We start from the raw sequence: 10,224 nt of genomic DNA on the forward strand, positions 1-10,224 counted from the left end.
CCACTCCAGTCCCTAGAAAATTATTAACCTTCAAGCCAAGTTACAAAATTGTGACTCCCTTTAAAGCTGACCCCCGGGGGACCAAATGTCACAGCCATGGCCATGACCGTGACTCCTGACCCGCATGCGGTTGTCAGCGGTTTAGTTTACTTGTCAATCACAGGTGAGGGCTGTGGTATTTGCCTCACCTGTGGTTGCCGCTGGCAACAGTATGTATGTGGCAGCTTGCTATGCTGTGCATGCGGTTGTGTGTGATATCTGTGTATGTGTGCACTTGTGTTTATGTAATGTGTGCACTTCCCCTTTAAGTGGTATTTTCCCTTCTCTGGTGCTGGAAGGGTTAACTTCTTCCTGGAGTGTGTGTGCATGCTGATCCTGTTTCCCAGTCTGCTACAAAGTTAAGTGCTGTACATTTATCTGTTATTTTCTGTTTGCTGGATCCCAGGTGACCCTGACTCCCTCCGTGTCTGGTGTAGGGAGCTGGTGGTCCCTCGTCCCTCTCCATGTTCCCATCTCTGGTCGTTTGCTAGCAGCACTCCGTAAGTGGTCCGGCTGCGTGCTGGTTAGGAGTGTCTGCTGGCAGCGACTGGAGTGGGGACGTTAGTGGAGAGCCCACTCGTCCACTCTCTGTGGTTCCATTCCCTTGTCGCTGGTGTGGGCTGCAGGCCTCGTCGGACTGGCTAGTGTGAGCTGGGAGAGGATGCAGCTGACAGTGACCTCCTGGGAACCATGTCCTGAGAGTGGACGTCTCCTTCTCCCATCCCCGGTGTGAGTTCCTCACCAGTTTCGTTTTTTTTTTCGGTGGGGGGCTTTGAGGGGTGGGAGTGTCACGGCCATGGCCATGACCGTGACTCCTGAACCGCATGCGGTTGTCAGCGGTTTAGTTTGCTTGTCAATCACAGGTGAGGGCTGTGGTATTTGCCTCACCTGTGGTTGCCGCTGGCAACAGTATGTATGTGGCAGCTTGCTATGCTGTGCATGCGGTTGTGTGTGATATCTGTGTATGTGTGAACTTGTGTTTATGTATTGTGTGCACTTCCCCTTTAAGTGGTATTTTCCCTTCTCTGGTGCTGGAAGGGTTAACTTCTTCCTGGAGTGTGTGTGCATGCTGATCCTGTTTCCCAGTCTGCTACACAGTTAAGTGCTGTACATTTATCTGTTATTTTCTGTTTGCTGGATCCCAGGTGACCCTGACTCCCTCCGTGTCTGGTGTAGGGAGCCGGTGGTCGTGTCCCCTCACTATTGTAGGGTGTTCAGGGGTTATATAGTCGAGGTACGTGGATATGCAACCATCCACCTTTGGGATCTTTGCATAGGCTGAGCAGCCAGGGAAAGTCTCAGGTCTTGTGCAGGGGTCTCCCTTTTGGTTCCTTAGCTTTGGATCCAGTGAGTCACATTTGCATGTTGCTTTGTCTTGTTTCCTGTACACCGTCCGTGACACCAAAGTGACTAACACTTTATCTGAAGTGTGTTTATCCTTGGCCATTAAAGTCTCCATACACTCCAGCAAGTCCATCTCTGAAATCCACTCGCTAATAGAAGGAGGAGTAGGTGATTTCCAATACCTGGGAAGTACAGTGCGTGCTGCCAAGAGAAAATAGTGCAGCAGGCCCTTTTTGATTGCTCAGATTGAATCTCGAAGGAGCGTAAGAAGAGTCAACTGTGGAGAGAGAGACACTTGTTTCCTAAATACCTGATAGTAAATATCAAAGATGTCCTACCAGTAAGGTGGATAATGGTACAAGACCACCAAAGTGAAGCATGCTACTGACTTCCTTGTTGAAACGCCAACGTATGTCTTACACCATAGGGTAAATTCAGTGTAAAGTCTCCTGGGTAGCACATGCTGTTGGCATCTTGTGAGTCAGCAAAAAGATCTTTTGCCAGTCAGAGTTGGAGACAGACATACTCTACTCCGTCTCCTAGCAAGATCCAAAGGCCAGGACCCCACTTAAAGCCACCCACAGAATCATCGTAGAGGACGGACCTGTTGGGTCAAAAGTGATTCAAAGTTTGAGAGTTGATGGAGTCAGACAACTGGGCATATTCCAGCCGACAGGTTCTCCTCCAGGCAGTTCTGGTCAGATGAAGGTCAGGGAAGGAAGGTAGATGAAAGTATTTTTAACATTGGGAGCAGTATAGGGGCATTACTGGGGGCACTATAGGGAAAAAGTCTATGGTGTACCAATATGCCTTAGACTTTTCCTGCCATTCATCAGCGCAGGGCGCACAATGATCAGCACAGGCAGAGCACTGAATGTAGGCAGGTTATTATAGCTAAATGATAAAGTGCATGGAAGATATACTATATAGGACTGTAGTATTCAGTTTAAATTGCTGAGTTGGCACTTTATGATAAATAAGTTGGTTTTGGGTTGCAGTTTGGGCACTCGGTCTATAAAAGGTTTGCCATCACTGCTATAGGGCATTACTATTACTGGAGGCACTATAGTGAGCATTATTACTACTAATGTCACTATAGGGAGCTTTATTCCTAGAGGGGGTACTATGTTTGGCTTTATGACTACTTGTGACACTGTAGGGAATTTAATTCTACTGTGGCTACCCTGGAGGGCATATTACTACGAGTCCTCTAATGGGGGGCATTAATACTACTAGGAGCACTATAAGGTTCGAGGACACTCTGCTTGGCACAATTATTTTTGTATGGTACCAGTATTTTTGGGGAGACTATCTGTATGGCTCAATTTTTTTTGCAGTACTGTTTTTGGGACAATGAGGGGGGGGAAGCAGGCAAAGTATTGATGTAGCAGTAGGATGACACTTTTGAAGTACCAGGATAGGGAATTTCTGTTGACAAGGTGGGAAGGATGATGGAAATGTGAGCAAACTAAGATGTGTGGGAAATTCTCCAGAAATTAGATGTGGCTGAAAGAAGTTTTCATACCGGCCAGATGTTCATTCCACTGTATGTCTGGTAGCACTGAAAGAACAGGCAGCATGCTGTCGATAGGGCTGGCTTGGTGCTGGTGTCCACATCTCACCTCCTCAGCCTCCCTCCATACCTTAATTAGAGTGAGACAACTGGAAGAGAACCGAACATGTCGGATGGTGCAGATTAACAAAAAGAGGCAGCTTCTTCCTCTTCAAATAATTATTTAGTGCTGCTGTTTGTTGCTGCTGGGCAGTAATTTGTGCTGTACTGTGGTATTTGGTTCTGCTGGGGCTGTATTTTGTGCTGCACTTTGATATTGTAGACCCTGCCTACTTGTGTTGGACCCACCTACAATATCTGGCCACTTTTTGTTTTTCTTTCAGGGCCACTTTAAATGGAGTCAGTCAGCACTTTTGGCCATGCTTAATCAGATTAAGATCTGGGGAAGTGAACACCTTGATCTTTTTGGCATGAACACTTAGAGCAGAATTTGACAGAATACAACTTTATGTTCTCACCACTCCTGATGAGAAAAGCTCCACAAAAGGTATGTTTGTCCTGTTCTCTCCAGCCCCCACCTAGTGCTGACAATAGTTTAGCATGGTGAATACTGCTAATTAGGCAGCGATATCAGTGCATCTCCATAACTGCAGGGGGGTGTTACTGTTTTGTTGTGGTCAGTACCTACAAAAAGTGGTCCAAGGAAGGACAACCGGTGGCATGGTCAAGGGTGCCCAGGGATTACTGATGAACATGGGGAGTGAAGAATAGCCTGTCTGGTCCAGTTCCACAGAAGATTTACTGTAGCACAGATCACTTGCTATGGTTTATGAAAATGTTACTTTGAGACATACTATCTATTAAAAAAAATTGTAGGCCAAGTGCACCACTTCATGGCAATGGTATTCAGTATCAGCATTAGCCTTGATCATCAAGATAATGCATCCTGCCACACTGCAAAAATTGTTCAGAAAAATATTGAGGTGGATGATAAAAAGTTAAAGAGCTTCTGTCATCAGGAACATCATTATTAAACTGGCTGGCTTTAGACATGCTGTATGCTAATGTCAGCTGAAGCTAACAGTGTTTGTCTTTTCTTTCTATGTGCCTCCGTTTTTGTGAAAAATGAACTTGTATCTTATGCCAAAGACCCTCATTCAAGATATAGCTGCAGGTCTCAGAGGTGGCACCTAGAGCTATCAGACATTGATGGCATATCCTATTGATATGCCACCAATGTTTGGGATCACAAAACCCCTTTAACACTTCTATTTTTAAAATAATTCTTACTTTGCAGAATTTTTTCCACACTTTTCTAAAACTTTTGCATAGTACTGTGTATATACACAAAACCAGCACAAATTTAATTTGAAGCCAGGCTGAGTTCACATCAGCGTTGTTTCCATTGTATTCCTCTGTTATAGTGGCCAAACAACAAAAATAATAAAAGTACCGGATTCTGTACATAACAGACCCGTGAAAACTTTAACAGCGCCTGTTCAGTTTCCGTTCGGAAGCCCGCTCTTTTAGTAGAGAAAAGAGTCTTGCATGTAGGACTTTACTCTCTGCTGTTTTTGATGGAATATACAATGGAGGCTCCAAATGGAGTCTGCAATGCAGATGTGAACTAGTTCTTAATTTGTCACTGTTTTTGAAATTTCAATATGTACATGACCTTTTATAGCAATGATTGTAGATGGGCTTGAGACAAATTGATGACCTATCCTTAGAATGACCTCCAGAACCCCAAGTGATCAGCAGGAAAAAGCAGCAACATTCTGCCACAAGAGGCGAAGTCCCTCCAGTGTTCATCCAGGAACAAAGGCACATCAGACATGTGGCTGTACCAGGGCTGAACTTAACCACCACCAAATGTTTGGTGCCCCAGAGATCAGGGGGCCCCTAGCTGGCCACAAGCTGTTGGCTGAAAAAAAGTAAGCAAGATTCTAGGCTTCATTGCTAAGTAGTGTTGAGCGTGAATATACGTAAAATACACATATTAGAATAGCCATAGCCAACCAATAGGAAAGTTGCCTTATACAGTTAAAAAATATATATATAAATCGCAATACGCGAATAATTAAATTGCATATTATTCGCGATAAATAGAATAATGACGAATATTCGATTTCGACGAATATAGGACAAATATTCAATCGAATATTAGCCAAATATCGCGAAATAGAATATTGCACCTCCTGCTCATCCCTACCGCTAAGCTGTAAGCGGGTCTCAGCATGCCAAAAAGGGCAGAGATTAGCAGTGGGATGGGACCCCAAAACATAACTTTGCTCTTGGCCCCAGAAATGACAAATCTGCCCATGGCTGTATCTGGTATTGCAGTTCAAAGCACATTTACAAGTTTAGCTTAAAGGAGTTTTCTGAGACTTTTTTTTTTACTGATGACCTATTCTCTCGATAAGTCATCAGTATCTGATTGGTCATGCTCCAACCCCGGGAGCCCTGCCAATGAGCTCTTTGAGAAGACACTGGTGATCGCAGTGGCGCTACAGCCTTCTCCAGTTTTGCCTAGGCCATGTGACGTCACGTTCATCGGTAACATTAGCTAGGTGCAGCTCAGAACCATTGAAATGAATGGGGCTGAGCTGCAATACCAAGCACAGCTTCTATACAATGTACGGCGCTATCAAGAGGGTAGGTCCTCAGTAAACAAAAAAGTCTTGGAAAGCCCCTTTAAATCTCTTAAAATTTAATTATCTGTGTTTTTGTAAAACAATTGTTACAAAATAACTTTTAATTGTCCCAAAAATTAACTTTACATCAATTAGACATCATCATCTGTTTGTACTAGCATTTTATGTATTGCTTTGAATCTGTAACCACTTCTATACGGTTGAATCTAGACCAAATTAGAAAATCTTTTTACTCTAACACATAAAACACTTTGTAATTCTCTTTTCTAATGCATTAATTCTAACTCCATACTGCATTGTAGAAGCTGAGTTTATCAACGCAGCAAAACTATTATTTTTTTATTTCACAGATGGATACATCCCAGAGACAGGTTGAGGAGGCCAGGGCTCTACAAATTCCAAGTCTACATGCTCATTTTTAACACAGCCCAGAGTTCCACCTAAGAAGAGAAGGCTTCAGCAGCCATAGTTACATCAAACTAACTCCTAATTCTCACATAATACAGGCTATTAGCGTACCTAGAGAGCGTAAAGTGTTTGTATTCATGTCTGGGCTCTTAAGCATGATGGAGGTGAGGTCCAAGGGGTCATATGAGGACAGCAGTAACATAAATTATGGATAATTGTTTGGAGGCTTAAGATTTACATTGGGACTTAAAGGGATAAATGATGGATAATTGGTTGGAGGCTGAAGATTCGTATTCGGACTTAAAGGCATATGCCTCCAATGTCTGATAGGTGTGGACCCCTAGGATTTGCATCTATACTTAAAGTGGAGCCCACAAAGTGCCAGAGGGTGCACTGCACTTAAGTAGCAGCCCTCCATTCATTTTTATGGGAGCACTGAAAATAGCTGATCGCTGGCTCAGCTATTTCCATGAGCCCCATAGAAATGAATAGAGTGGTGGCCACAATTGTACATTGAACTTCCTATTCATTTCAACAGGACTTCAGAAAATGGTCGAGCGCACCGCTCAGCTATTTTGGGCAGTCCGATAGAAATGAATGGAGGGTGACCGCAGGCTCCGTTCTAAGTATCAGACATTGGGGGCATATACCTATCTTCCATTGCTCATACAAGAAATTGCCACTCACACTCAGAGACTTCTCTCATGTACATTGGTGGCTGAATACAGAGCCTTGGTAAGAGAGGTGACCAAGAACCCAATGCTCACTCTGACTGACCTCCAAACTTCCAGAAGGTCAACCATCACTGCAGCACACTAATATGGGCTTTATGGCAGAGTGGTCACAAATAAGCTTCTCAGTACAAGACACATGAAAGCCTACCTGGAGTTTGCAAAACAAGGCCTCTCAGACTAAGAAACAAGATTCTTTCATCTGATGAAACCAAGATTGAACTTTTTAGTCTCAATTCAAAAGGTCATATCTGGAGGAAACCAGGCATTTTTAATCACCTGCCCAATAGCATCCCTACAGCATCATGCTGTTCGAGTGCTTTCCAACAGCTGCAACAGAGAAACTGGTTAGGATTGAGGGAAAGCTGAATGTAGCAAAGTACAGAGATATTCTTAATGAAAACCTGATACAGAGTGCTCTGGACCTCAGGCTGGGATGAAGGTTCACCTTCCAAGACAATGACCCTAAGCACACAGCCAAGACAATATAGGAGTGGCTTAGGAACAACTCTGTGAATGTCATTGAGAGGCCCAGCCAGAGCCATGATTTGAAGGTCTGTATTACAACAGATTATCTGACCAATATCTGTCCAATCAGACCAATAGTTGGTGTGTGTATAACAAAAGATCTGTGTGTGTAATTGGCCATCTGACCAATAATTGGTCAGAAAATCAGTCAGATAATCTGTTGGTGTAATAGAGGCCGAACCCAACTAAAAATCTCTGGAGAGACCAGAAAATGGCTGTCCCCATCCAACCTGACAGAGCTTGAGAGGATCTGCAGAGATGAATGGCAGAAAATTCCCAATTCAGGTGTGTAAACCTTGTGGCATCATACCCAAGAAGACTGGAGACTGTAATTGCTGCCAAGGGTACTTCAACTAAGTCCTGAGTAAAGGGTCTAATACTCAGGGGTGTTGCTAGGTTAAAACATTCGGGGCCTGGGCCCTTGATGTTTTGTCCCATGCCCGAATGTCCTGCCTGCCAACTAGATACAACTGTGGCCTCCTCAGGATGGCAATACAATTGAATCTAATGCCCTGCAAGAGCTGAAGGACCTGTGGTGACATCATAGGTCACGTGACCAGTAAAACAGGCAGTGGTTGAGAAGGACCTGCGAGGATGTCACCATCATGTGACCAGTGCAGGAGAGGAGGGCAGTGAAGAGGAGAAGTCCTGGGGAAGAAGCTGTGGTGATGTCTGCTACATGAGGAGAAGTAAGTGAAGGGAGAGGCAGAGCAATTCTAGGAGTTGTGGTTATTTAACTGGGACTGTATGTTAGGGCTGAAGGGAGGGATGTTATTTACATGGGACTGTATGTTGATAGTGGCTGTAGGAGGGAGTGATGTTATTTACATGGGACTGTATGTTAGAGGGGGCTGGGGGAGGGAGTGATGTTATTTACATGGGACTGAATGTTGGAGGGGGCAGGATGATGTTATTTACATGGGACTGTATGTTAAAGGTCCATATTGTGTTATTTCCAGCTCACTCTTAATTAACCACCGGCGTGCATGGAACCAAACAGGTAAGACCTCAGTAAGCTGTATGAAAACAATTTGGCTTTTTGAATGTGGACTCACCGTTAACTCCAATTATACATGCCTTACCCAAGGTACACAAAGGGTTAAATCCTCCACCACTACGCCCTATTGTATCGGGTATTGGTTCCTTGATGGAGAGATTGGGGGAGTGGTTGGACTCTTTGTTGCAACCTTTAGTAAAAAGAGCACCAGGGTACATCAAGGATACTTTGGATGTGCTTAGATCCATGCATAATAAAAAGTGGAAGGCTGGATGCATGTGGTTAACCATTGATGTTATATCACTGTATCCATCCATTCCACATAATGTGGCTTTGCTAGCACTTGAACTTCATTTACATAAATATAGCAAGTATACTTCCCACCTCATTGATTATGTCCTCGAGGTTACGTCCTTCTTATTGATGCACAATTATTTTTCATTTGATTCTTTATTTTTTGTGTAAGCTAGAGGAGTATTGATGGGGGCGAAATTTTCACCGTCTCTGGCTAATCTCTTATGTCTTATTGGGAGGAGAGGTACATTTACAGTGATAATAACCCCTTTTTTCAACAGATCGAATGGTATGGCAGATACATCGATGACCTGTTCCTTATATGGAGCGGAGCTGTATCTGCCATACCCGATCTGAAAGAGTATCTAGACAGCAATCTGTGTAATTTACGATTTACTTATATTCAAGATTCACATACTATCAGCTTCCTAGATCTTAAACTAACTGGTCTATCTGAATAGTTGATTCTAACAGAAAGTTACCGTAAAAAAATCACAGGGAATACTTTTTTGCGAGAAAATAGCCATCACCCTATTCACACTATTAAAGGGAACCTGTCACTGGGATTTTGGGTATAGAGCTGAGGACATGGGTTGCTAGATGGCTGCTAGCACATCCACAATATCCAGTCCCCATTGCTCTGTGTGCTTTCATTGTGTAAAAAAAACTATTTGATACATATGCAAATTAAACCCTGTCCCTGACTCATCTCACATACAGGACTCATCTCAGGTTCATTTGCATATGTATCAAATCAGTTTTTTTACACACTAAAAGCACACAGAGCTATGGGGACTGGGTATTGCGGATGTGCTGGCGGCGATCTAGCAACCCATGTCCTCAGCTCTATACACAAAATCCCGGTGACAGGTTCCCTTTAAGTCCATTCCTGTGGGCGAGTTTATACGTGCGCGCAGGAATTGCAGTACACAGGCTGTGTTTTTGAGGGTGTGTCAAATCATTCACTCACGACTTCTGAATAGGGGTTACCCTTTTTGGATGCTCTCTAGAGCCAAAGCCATAGCGATCAATAAATCCAGACAGGAGTTATTATTCAAAAACAAGAAAAGAAGGAATGACAGAACGAGCTCTACTTCCAATCAGGATGGGCCTAAGTTGCCAACTTTAGTGTTGACATATAGTCGACAGTTCAGCCAAATACAAGATATTGTTAAAAAATGCTTACCCATCTTACATGAAGATCAGACTTTGTACAATATTCTATGTAAGGGCTGCTGAATAGTGTTGAGGCGACCACCTACCATGGCAAATGTTCTCTCACCCTCATTCTTTACATTGTACTGCAGAACTGCAGGTGATACATGGATTAAATACAAAGGCTTCATTGGGGGCCATCCGTGTAAAACCTGCAATTATGTACAGAATACAAAGATTTTTCACAATGCTGACCATTCCATCACTTTCCCCAATAAATCCTATATTAACCGTAACACTACTGGTATTGTGTATATCATTCAATGTATTGCATGCGATTTAATGTATGTCGGTAGTTCATCAAGAAAGTTCAAAACTAGGATATTGGAGCATCTTAATTATATTTCCAACCCCTTTTCTACCAACATTTTAAACGCAGCAAGACACTTTAATCAAACACATAGCCGCAGTACTAAATATTTCCGAGCGTTTGCAATTGAGAAAGTGACACTTCCTCCAAGGGGAGGGGTTCATAAGAAAAGCATCCTCTTGATATCCTTC

General features: G+C 43.4%; 1 long non-coding RNA gene across 1 annotated transcript in view; it reads right to left on the minus strand.

Moving 5' to 3' along the window:
• The window catches only part of LOC122933155, a 128,834-nt gene extending 118,961 nt beyond the window's left edge, over window positions 1-9,873 (minus strand). Inside the window, exon 1 of the long non-coding RNA XR_006388385.1 lies at window positions 9,695-9,873. This is a non-coding gene — a long non-coding RNA (uncharacterized LOC122933155). The remainder of the gene's footprint in view (window positions 1-9,694) is intronic.
• Window positions 9,874-10,224: the final 351 nt, after the last annotated feature.

Source organism: Bufo gargarizans, chromosome 3 (assembly GCF_014858855.1).
Source record: "Bufo gargarizans isolate SCDJY-AF-19 chromosome 3, ASM1485885v1, whole genome shotgun sequence".
NCBI classification, from domain to species: Eukaryota; Metazoa; Chordata; class Amphibia; order Anura; family Bufonidae; genus Bufo; species Bufo gargarizans.